Raw genomic sequence first — 9,050 nt, 5'->3', positions numbered from 1 at the left:
GGGCGCGCGCCGGAAAGACTCCGGCGTCGGAGCGGGCGGCTCGCGCAGGGGATGGAGCGAGGGAGATGGGCAGATGAAAAAGAGGCGGGGAGAGGGCGGAGTCACGTGACAAAGGCCCAGAGACGCTGGGGGCCGACATCTCCCAGCGGCCTGGCCGCGTGGTGCCCCAGGCGCGCGCGCGCTGGGGCGGGGGGTGCAAGACTTGCGGTGCCAACCAATCCTCGGAGCGGGGGGGAGGGGCTCGCTCCGCGAGGGAGACGGTCCTGCAGGGCGGGGTCCTGCTCCGGGCGTTGCGACCTGGCGCCGGTGCCCGCAGTTCTGCCCCAGGTTGGCACATCCGCCCCTCCCTGGGGGCTGCAAGGCTGAGGCACCTTGCTACCACCTGCCCGTAGCCCTGTCTGTACCCAGGGCCAGTGCAAGTGTTCAGTCTGAACTTTTGATGAGCTTAAACTTAACCCAGACTTGATGTCTCTGTCTGAAACTTTTAATCAAAGCTCTGACCTGCGAACTACTCATGACACCCCCCCCTCCCCTTAAGTAGCCATCTCCCCTTTTGTCTTTTTAACTTTACATTTTAACCTGTTTTATCCTGTAGAATCTTGATTAATTATGCATGACCATTATAATCTGTTAATCACTTTGTTTACTTCTGTGTATAAATATTGATGCTCACCCCTAATAAACTTGCCACACTTACTCCGAAGCCTTTTAAGCTAAGGATAGTGTGAGCCCGTTGATCAACGAATTGGTGTCTGGTCTCTGACAGATTGTGAGCCTCATACCAACTCCGCACGAACTCGGGTGCTGGAGAGGTGAGTAAGGACTTGCTTTTTACCTAACAATTTGGGGGCTTGTCTGGGATTTTCTTCTGGTGCGGTGCCTCTGTCCAGTGGTCAGACCACTCATGTACGAATTGGCAGGCGCCACGGGAGATTTCTCCCAGCCAATTCAATATTGAGGGGTCGTGTACTAGACAGCAGGATAAACGCCAGTTGGAGGGCTCCTGTCAGACACCATGGGACTAGTGTGCCTCTTGAGAGTCCGCTGGGGATTGTAAATAAGTTATGGAACGAAGGGAAACTCCCAGTACAGACAGGAATGTCTAGGAGGAAGTTAAGTATCAGAGGGGTAGCCGTGTTAGTCTGGATCTGTAAAAGCAACAAAGAATCCTGTGGCACCTTATAGACTAACAGACGTTCTGCAGCATGAGCTTTCGTGGGTGAATACCCACTTCTTCAGATGCAAGCCTGCAAACTAGGAGGAAGTTGTACACACTGTGTGTAAGGAATTGAACTGGGTATACCGCGGTATTGGCCGACCCGGAGATGAGGTAGCCTTCTTATGGCTCTTTCGAACAGGCTGCCTTAAGAGGAGTAAGGAGCCAGATCGAAAAAGACCATCCGGGACAGTTATGTTACTGGTTTTGTTGGGACACAGCAACAGAGCTGTGGAAATCTTTAAAAATTATGGCAGTCAGGTATTCTCCCGAGAGTGAATCCCCTCCATGTTATTTCGATGAAGGGTGTAAACCACGGCGTGTTTTAACTCGTCAGTTGGTCCCCACTGCACCTGCCCCTATTCCTCCACAGGGGAACTCTCTCCAGAGCGCAGAGGGGAATCTGCAGGACTCCAGATTGGAATCTCTGCAGAGGGATAAGGAGGAAATGGAGGGGCACACCTCGGGAGTAGTAATTACTAGGCAAAAGATCAAGCAAATGCAGCAGGATGCATATCCCTCCCCTGAGGATAGCCCAGAGGCTGCCTCTGCCAAACCTTTTATGAGTAATGAAGGTGTAAGTAGAGAAATGCCTTTACAGGTGCACGACCAACCTTTTGTGGACAATAATGGCCAGTTACAACATACTAATATTGTGGAATATAAAGGATGGCTAGAATGGGACTTGAAAGAGTGGGGACGGTTGTCAGGGTCCTTTGGGGAAAATCCCTGAAAGATCACAGAACTTTTAGAAAGATTGTTTTCAAGTCATAATCCTACTTATACGGATGTAGATCAGTTGTTAAGTAGAGTTTTGACCGGAGAGGAACGTAGTAGATTGTGGATGGCAGAAAGGACATGGGCGGATAGCAATGCGGTTAATACCACTTGGATGGATAGGCGGGATCAAGCCGCTGGCTGGAATCCCCTAGACTGGAGTCAGCAAAGGCTGACTCAACTGCGAACAGATCGAGAGCGATTGTTAGAGAGACTCAAAGAAATGGCTCGCCGCTCGCCTAATCAGGATAAGTTCATGCAGATTCGGCAGGAATCTGATGAGTGGGTCAGTTTATTCTTTTCCTACTTCAGCCAAAGGCCTTACTCTCTTCGAGTTGGCCCAGGCTGAAATTGCCAAGCGGCCCTTGGCTCCTTAAAATGGGGTGTAGCTTTTGGTAAATAGTTATCCCAAAGCTACAAATGGAGGAATGTTAAGTCTGAACTTTTGATGAGCTTAAACTTAACCCAGACTTGATGTCTCTGTCTGAAACTTTTAATCAAAGCTCTGACCTGCGAACTACTCATGACACCCCCCCTCCCCTTAAGTAGCCATCTCCCCTTTTGTCTTTTTAAATTTACATTTTAACCTGTTTTATCCTGTAGAATCTTGATTAATTATGCATGACCATTATAATCTGTTAATCACTTTGTTTACTTCTGTGTATAAATATTGATGCTCACCCCTAATAAACTTGCCACACTTACTCCGAAGCCTTTTAAGCTAAGGATAGTGTGAGCCCGTTGATCAACGAATTGGTGTCTGGTCTCTGACAGATTGTGAGCCCCATACCAACTCCGCACGAACTCGGGTGCTGGAAAGGTGAGTAAGGACTTGCTTTTTACCTAACACAAGGATGTTTTGTGCCCTAGACGAAACTTTCATCTTGTGCCCCCCCAGTGCCACTGCCCTGAGGTGCCCCCCCCCGCAGCAGCTCTCCACCCTCTGCCCTGAGGCATCCCTCCCACCCAGGGCCGGCTCCAGACCCCAGCGCGCCAAGTGCGTGCTTGGGGCGGCATGCCGTGGGGGGCGCGCTGCATGTCGCCAGGAGGGCAGCAGGCGGCTCCGGTGGACCTCCCGCAGGCGTGCCTGCGGAGGATCCGCTGGTCCCGCGGCTCGGGTGGACCTCCTGCAGACATACAGACAGCATGTCCTCCCTGCTTCATTTCTCCCACCTCCCAGGCTTGCGGCGCCTAAGCTGATTGGTGCCGCAAGCCTGGGAGGCGGGAGAAGTGAAGCAGATCACCCCACCCGCCCTCTTCCCTGAGCACGCCTTGGCTGCTTCACTTCTCCCACCTCCCAGGCTTGTGGCGTCAATCAGCTTAGGCGCCACAAGCCTGGGAGGCGGGAGAAGTGAAGTAGCCAGGGTGCTCAGGGAGGAGGTAGGGCAGGGGTGACCTGGGGCAGGGAGTTCCCCTGTGTGCCGCCCCCCTCCTTACTTGCTGCAGGCGGCCCTCCCCGTGCTCCCCTGCCCCAGCTCCCTCTGCCTAAATGCTGGCGGCAACTGGGGCAGCTGAAAATCCAGCCGCCGCAGTCGCTGATGAAGAAAATGGTGCCCCCCAAATCTCAGCGCCCTAGGTGACTGCCTAGGTCACCTAAATGGTTGCACCAGCCCTGTCTGTACCTGCTGGCAGGGGTCAGCTCCCCATCTCCATGGGCATCGCAGGCGCTTCAATCCTCCAGCCTCTCCCTGGACTGACCAGCCCCTCTTCTGCTGGACACCCAGAATTCATAGATCTGTTGCATCCAAAGAAGCAGCACACCCCTGCTTACCAGTTCCACTTCAGATACCCGCTCTGTTTAACACATGGCACTTCTCTGTTTTGAAAACAAGTGTAGAGCGGTGGTTCTCAAACTTTTGTACCAGTGACCCCTTTCACATAGAAAGCCTCTAAGTGTGACTCCCTCCTTATAAATTAAAAACACATTTTTATATATTTAATACCATTATAAATACTGGAGGAAAAGGGGGTTGGGTGCAGGCTGACAGCTCACTACCCACCATGTAAGAACCTTGTGACCCCCTGAGGGGTCCCAACCCCCAGTTTGAGAACCCTTGGTGTAGAAGTAGCAAATCAAAGTATCAGAAATGAATGGTTACATGTAAAATAAACTTATAACCAGGGATCCTAGTTTTCTATGGTAAAAAACCCAAAATTTTCTGATTTAAAAAAAAAATCCATGTTTTTCTGTGAGGGAAGAAAGAAACAGTTGGGAGAGGAAGAAGGTGCTGAGCAGCTCGTCAGTGAGGCCAAAGTCCCAGGCAGGTGTTGTGGGAGGAGCTGTGTAGCCCCCAAAGGCCTGTTGGGCAAGAGCATGTGAGAAGGGCCAGGTCTTTTCCCAGGGCTGTTGCTGCAGCCAAAGCCGTAGCGTAGCTAGCGGGGTTCAGTGGAAGCAGCCACTTCCCCTCAGGGCAGCAGGCGCAGAAGTGGCGCCTGCCAGCTGGCGCTGCCAGCAGCACAGCCAGAGGAGCCGTGGGGCGGCAGACGCGGCCGGAGGAGCAAGGGGGCCGGCTCCTCGGCTCAGGGCTCGGCAGCCAAGCGCTCCCCGGCCCCCCCGCCCCTTGCTAATGTGGCGGGCAGGGGGAGGCGAAAGGGCCCCTGTGCCTTTAAGGCCGCCTGGCTGGCGAGCTCTGCGTGGAGCGCGCCGAGCGCTGGGAGCAGGCCGGGGACAGGCGGCGGCGCAGGAGGGAAGGTGAGCGGGGGAGTCCGATCAGGGGGCGTGGCCAGAGGAGGAGCCAAGGGAGGGTGCTTTTTTATGTTTGCTCCCCCTACACTGAAAACCTGGCTACGCCACTGAGCCAAAGCCTTTAGGAATGAAAAGAGAGCCAGGGGTGTTGTTGTTTGGTGAGGCCTGTGTGGTGTAAGCTGCCCATAGCTGGTGTCTTGTGCAAGGCTCTGTCCCATTCCTTGTTGGTATTGTGGTGAGTATCCTTACTTATCATGTAGGAGTTTAAGGTTTGATTCCCCAGTGGGGAGGGTAATGTATTCTGAAGGGGGGAGAAAAAAGATGCTTTGCTCAGCCAGCTCATTTCTTCCTTCTATGGCAACTTCCATTCACACCCCATGCTGCTGATTTTCATCTCTAGAGAAACAAGAAGCCCGCAACACCCCTAGCAAAAGCCTGTACGTCACCTTCTGCCACTGGGCCCAGCTTCAAGACCTGCCCATTTCAGAGTCACAAAGGGAACTACTCTGGCCAAGGACACGAGGACAATCAACCAGCCTAACGGGGTGGCAGCTGGTCAAGTGGCAAGAAAGAGAAAAAAGCAGACCGGGATTAGGCCTTCTGTCTTTTTCCTTTTGTTATGATTTTAACTGTGACTGTAATGGGGAGACTTGAGAAATACTTGTGGCCATAGATGCGGTAGGTGGCTGCCCCAGAAGTGCAGAGCTGAGCAATTTCCACGCAGCTGCTGTGTCACCTGGCGGCTGGGAACCCTGTGTTCTCCCCTTGGGGTGTCTGGACCGTGATTATCATGGTTAGGAACTTCAAAGAACTTTTTGCAACATTGTAAACTGTTAATTGATCAGGTTTCCTAAGAAATGCATGGGGTGAGGGCAGGGCTTAAATTCAGCTGGAGCCCACCAGAGCAGAGCTCCGTTAAATATTTTCAAACCTATTGGCGGCATCAGGGTCAGCCCCGTGGCGTGTGCCAGGGCTCAGGGCTTCAGCCCCACAAGAGGCACCAGGGCTCAGGGCTTTCCCCCTACAGGAGGCGCTGTGGCTCAGGGCTTCAACACTGGCATGTGCTGGGGTTCAGGGCTTCAGCCCCACAGGAGGCACCATGGGACTAAAGCCTGGAGTCCTGAATCGGGGAGGGGAGCTCCAGGAAATAACCTTTGAGAATTTAAGCCCTGGGTGAGGGAATGTAAATGACCCACCTCTTAAACTGTGTCTGGCAGATTACCTATTCACGGTTTCTTCAAAGGCCCAAACTGGATACATGAGTGCCTCACAAACTCATGAATGTTTTTGTTCTGGGCAAAAGGATGTTATGAACTTGTAAACTCCTGTGTGGGAGTCTGAAGGATTGCTCATCTCCCAGAGCCCATGCTGGAGTTGGCGTAATCTTTGGTAAACTTATTAGCATGCATAAAGGTTCGTTTATTGTTTTAATATTTTTTCTATGTTGTCGGAGAAAAACATAGTTCTCAGCTCTCTGATTGGGTGCAGCAAAGTCAGATACTTTATTTTCAAGCAATTGCATAGAGGGAGAGAGTGCACTAGGACACAGGGTTTCCCCCCTTCTAGGCAGGTCTCTCAGGTAAACAATTACAGCAAGCATTTATACCTTTTGTTACATACAATAATAAGCAACAGCTGCATTTTGTTTATACATAGGTTATTTCCATATTTTATTTTTCTTACTTATTTAGACTTTAGTCTACATTTTATATTTATTTACACACGGTTGCAACAACTTTTTACACAGTTCTTTTCCACTTGCCTCACACACTTCTCGCTTCTACAAATGTACTTCCTTAGAAAGAGCTGTGTGGTAACTTAGAACTGTGGGAAGTACACTGTTACCCACCTCCGAAGACAAGACAAAAGAAGCCTGCTTAAGCAGCCTGTCTTTTGCTGGGGAAATCACAGGATAATCACAGGATTGTGCAGCCAGGAAATATTCCAGTCAGAAAGGAGAGGGACGGGTGTCTCCACCTAACAGAGGCAATGGCTGGGGAGCCAGAAGTCTAGAGGAGGTGCCTATGTTGTTCCACAGCAGGGAATAAAGGTGCAGTTGCTCTGAGCTGTAACAGCTGCAACCACACAGGCCATGTCACAATGCCCAGGGTGGGGGGCAGGTCCAGGCCCATGGAACAGGAGCGATGGCTGCAGGGTCACCGACTTGATTAAAGGTCACAATTATCATGAGCACTGTGACCTATGCACTAAAATCATAGCCTTAACTATAATTATACCAGTATAGATTAAGCAATATACATCCCCTAGAGTAGAGTGGATGAAGTTGTACCAGTACAAAAGTGCTTATACCAGTATAGTATCAGAGGGGTAGCCGTGTTAGTCTGGATCTGTAAAAGCAACAAAGAATCCTGTGGCACCTTATAGACTAACAGACGTTTTGCAGCATGAGCTTTCGTGGGTGAATACCGAAGAATACCGAAGAAGTGGGTATTCACCCACGAAAGCTCATGCTGCAAAACGTCTGTTAGTCTATAAGGTGCCACAGGATTCTTTGTTGCCTATACCAGTATAGCTATTCCCATAGGGAGCTTTAACCAAATTTAACCTTTAACAGTTTGCGCACTCTCTCTCTCTCTCTCTCTCTCTCTCTCACACACACACACACACACACACACACACACACACACACACACACACACACACACACACACACACACACACACACACACACACACACACACACACACACACACACACACACACACACACACACACACAAAATCTCAGCAGCAGAGAATCTGGCACTTGGACTCTGTCCCAAGCTGACATTGTTTTGAAGGTTGAGCAAAATATCTATGATAGTGTAGTGAGCCTAAAATATGCAGTGCCAACATATTGATTGATAGGATTGGTAAGATTAGATGAAAATGTTAGATCGTCAACTGAATAAAATTAGATGATTAGATGCTGGGTCAGATTGTGGCTGCTTTAGGCTGCTCTGTAGCATAAATGGGCCAGAATCGTCCTGGGAATTCCTCAGCACAAGGGCCATATTGGGGTTGCAAAACTGTATGAAGGGCCGGGTAGCAAAGGCTGTGCCTCCCCAAACAGCTTGACCCCTGCCCCCATCCGCCCCCTCTCACTTCCCACCTCCTGACTGCCCCCTCAGGAGCCCTGACCCATCCAACCCCCGCTGCTCCTTGTCCCCTAACCGCTCCCTCCCAGGACCCCCACCCCTAACTGCCCCCAAAACCCCACCCCTATCCAACCCCCTTCTCCTAGTCCCCTGACTACCCCCCAACCCCTATCCACACCCCCGCCCCCTGACAGGCCACCTGGGACTCCCATGCTTATCCAACCCCACCCCCCGAGTTCCCCATTCCCTGACAGCCCCACCAAACCTCTGCCCCTTATCCAACCCCACGGCCCTAGCCCCCTTACCATGCCGCTCAGAGCAGCATGTCTGGCAGCCGCATCACCCAGCCAGAGCCAGACACGATGCCGCGCTGCTCTGCAGGAGCGCGCAACCCTGCCATCCAAAGCACTGCCCATGCAGAAGCATGGCTGCAGGGGAGGCAGACAGCGGGGGAGGGGCCGGAGGCTAGCCTCCCCAGCCAGGAGCTCAGGGGCCGGGCAGGACGGTCCTGTGGGCCGCCGTAGTTTGCCCACCTCTGCTGTAGTATGTAAGAGCAGCCTGCAGGGTTGCTGTAATTCAGTAGTTCTCAAACTTTTTGTACTGGCAATCTCTTTCATACAGCAAGACTCCTTTGTGTTCATATAGATACCCCCTCCCCCCCACATACACTTAAAGTTACATATACCAATGTCTACAGGAGTCTAAATTAGGGTACTGGAATCTAAGTTACATATCACCTCTGAATTTGGACCTGTGAGTATGAAGGGGGGCAGGGAGAAAAGAATCGCAGAGAAGGTGAGAGGGTAGACAGAGGGTCAAAGGAATAGGAGGAAAGGGGTTGTGGCAGATGGGGAGGTGGAAAGAAAAGATACCTGTCAGGAAAGAAAGTGAAAAGGGGGATGGCTGATTGGAGAAACATGGGAAGAGAATTGGAAACTGATAGAGGAGAGAAGGGAAGGTGGGAAAGAGAAAGTAGGGAAGCAAAAGGAATGGAGGAGGGAGGGTGTGGAAAACAGGATGTTGAGGAGAAGATCTGGGAAGAGGGATAGAAGAGGAAGGGGATGGAAAGAGATGGATAGAGGTGGTGGAAAAAGTAGGATGTGGAAAGGAGGCTGGATGGAAAAAATGTGAAAAGGAAATGGATGGTGGAGATTAGGAGGAGATATGGAAAGGGGGCTAGAAGGAGAAGGTTAGGAGGAGGGATGTGAAAGTGGACATAGAGCAGAGGTTCTCAAACGGGGTCGGGACCCCTCAGGGGGTTGTGAGGTTATTAC

Source organism: Mauremys reevesii, linkage group 1 (genome assembly GCF_016161935.1).
Source record: "Mauremys reevesii isolate NIE-2019 linkage group 1, ASM1616193v1, whole genome shotgun sequence".
Taxonomy (NCBI): domain Eukaryota; kingdom Metazoa; phylum Chordata; order Testudines; family Geoemydidae; genus Mauremys; species Mauremys reevesii.
The sequence above is the reverse complement of the archived record's forward strand: the minus strand, read 5'-3'. Positions refer to the sequence as shown.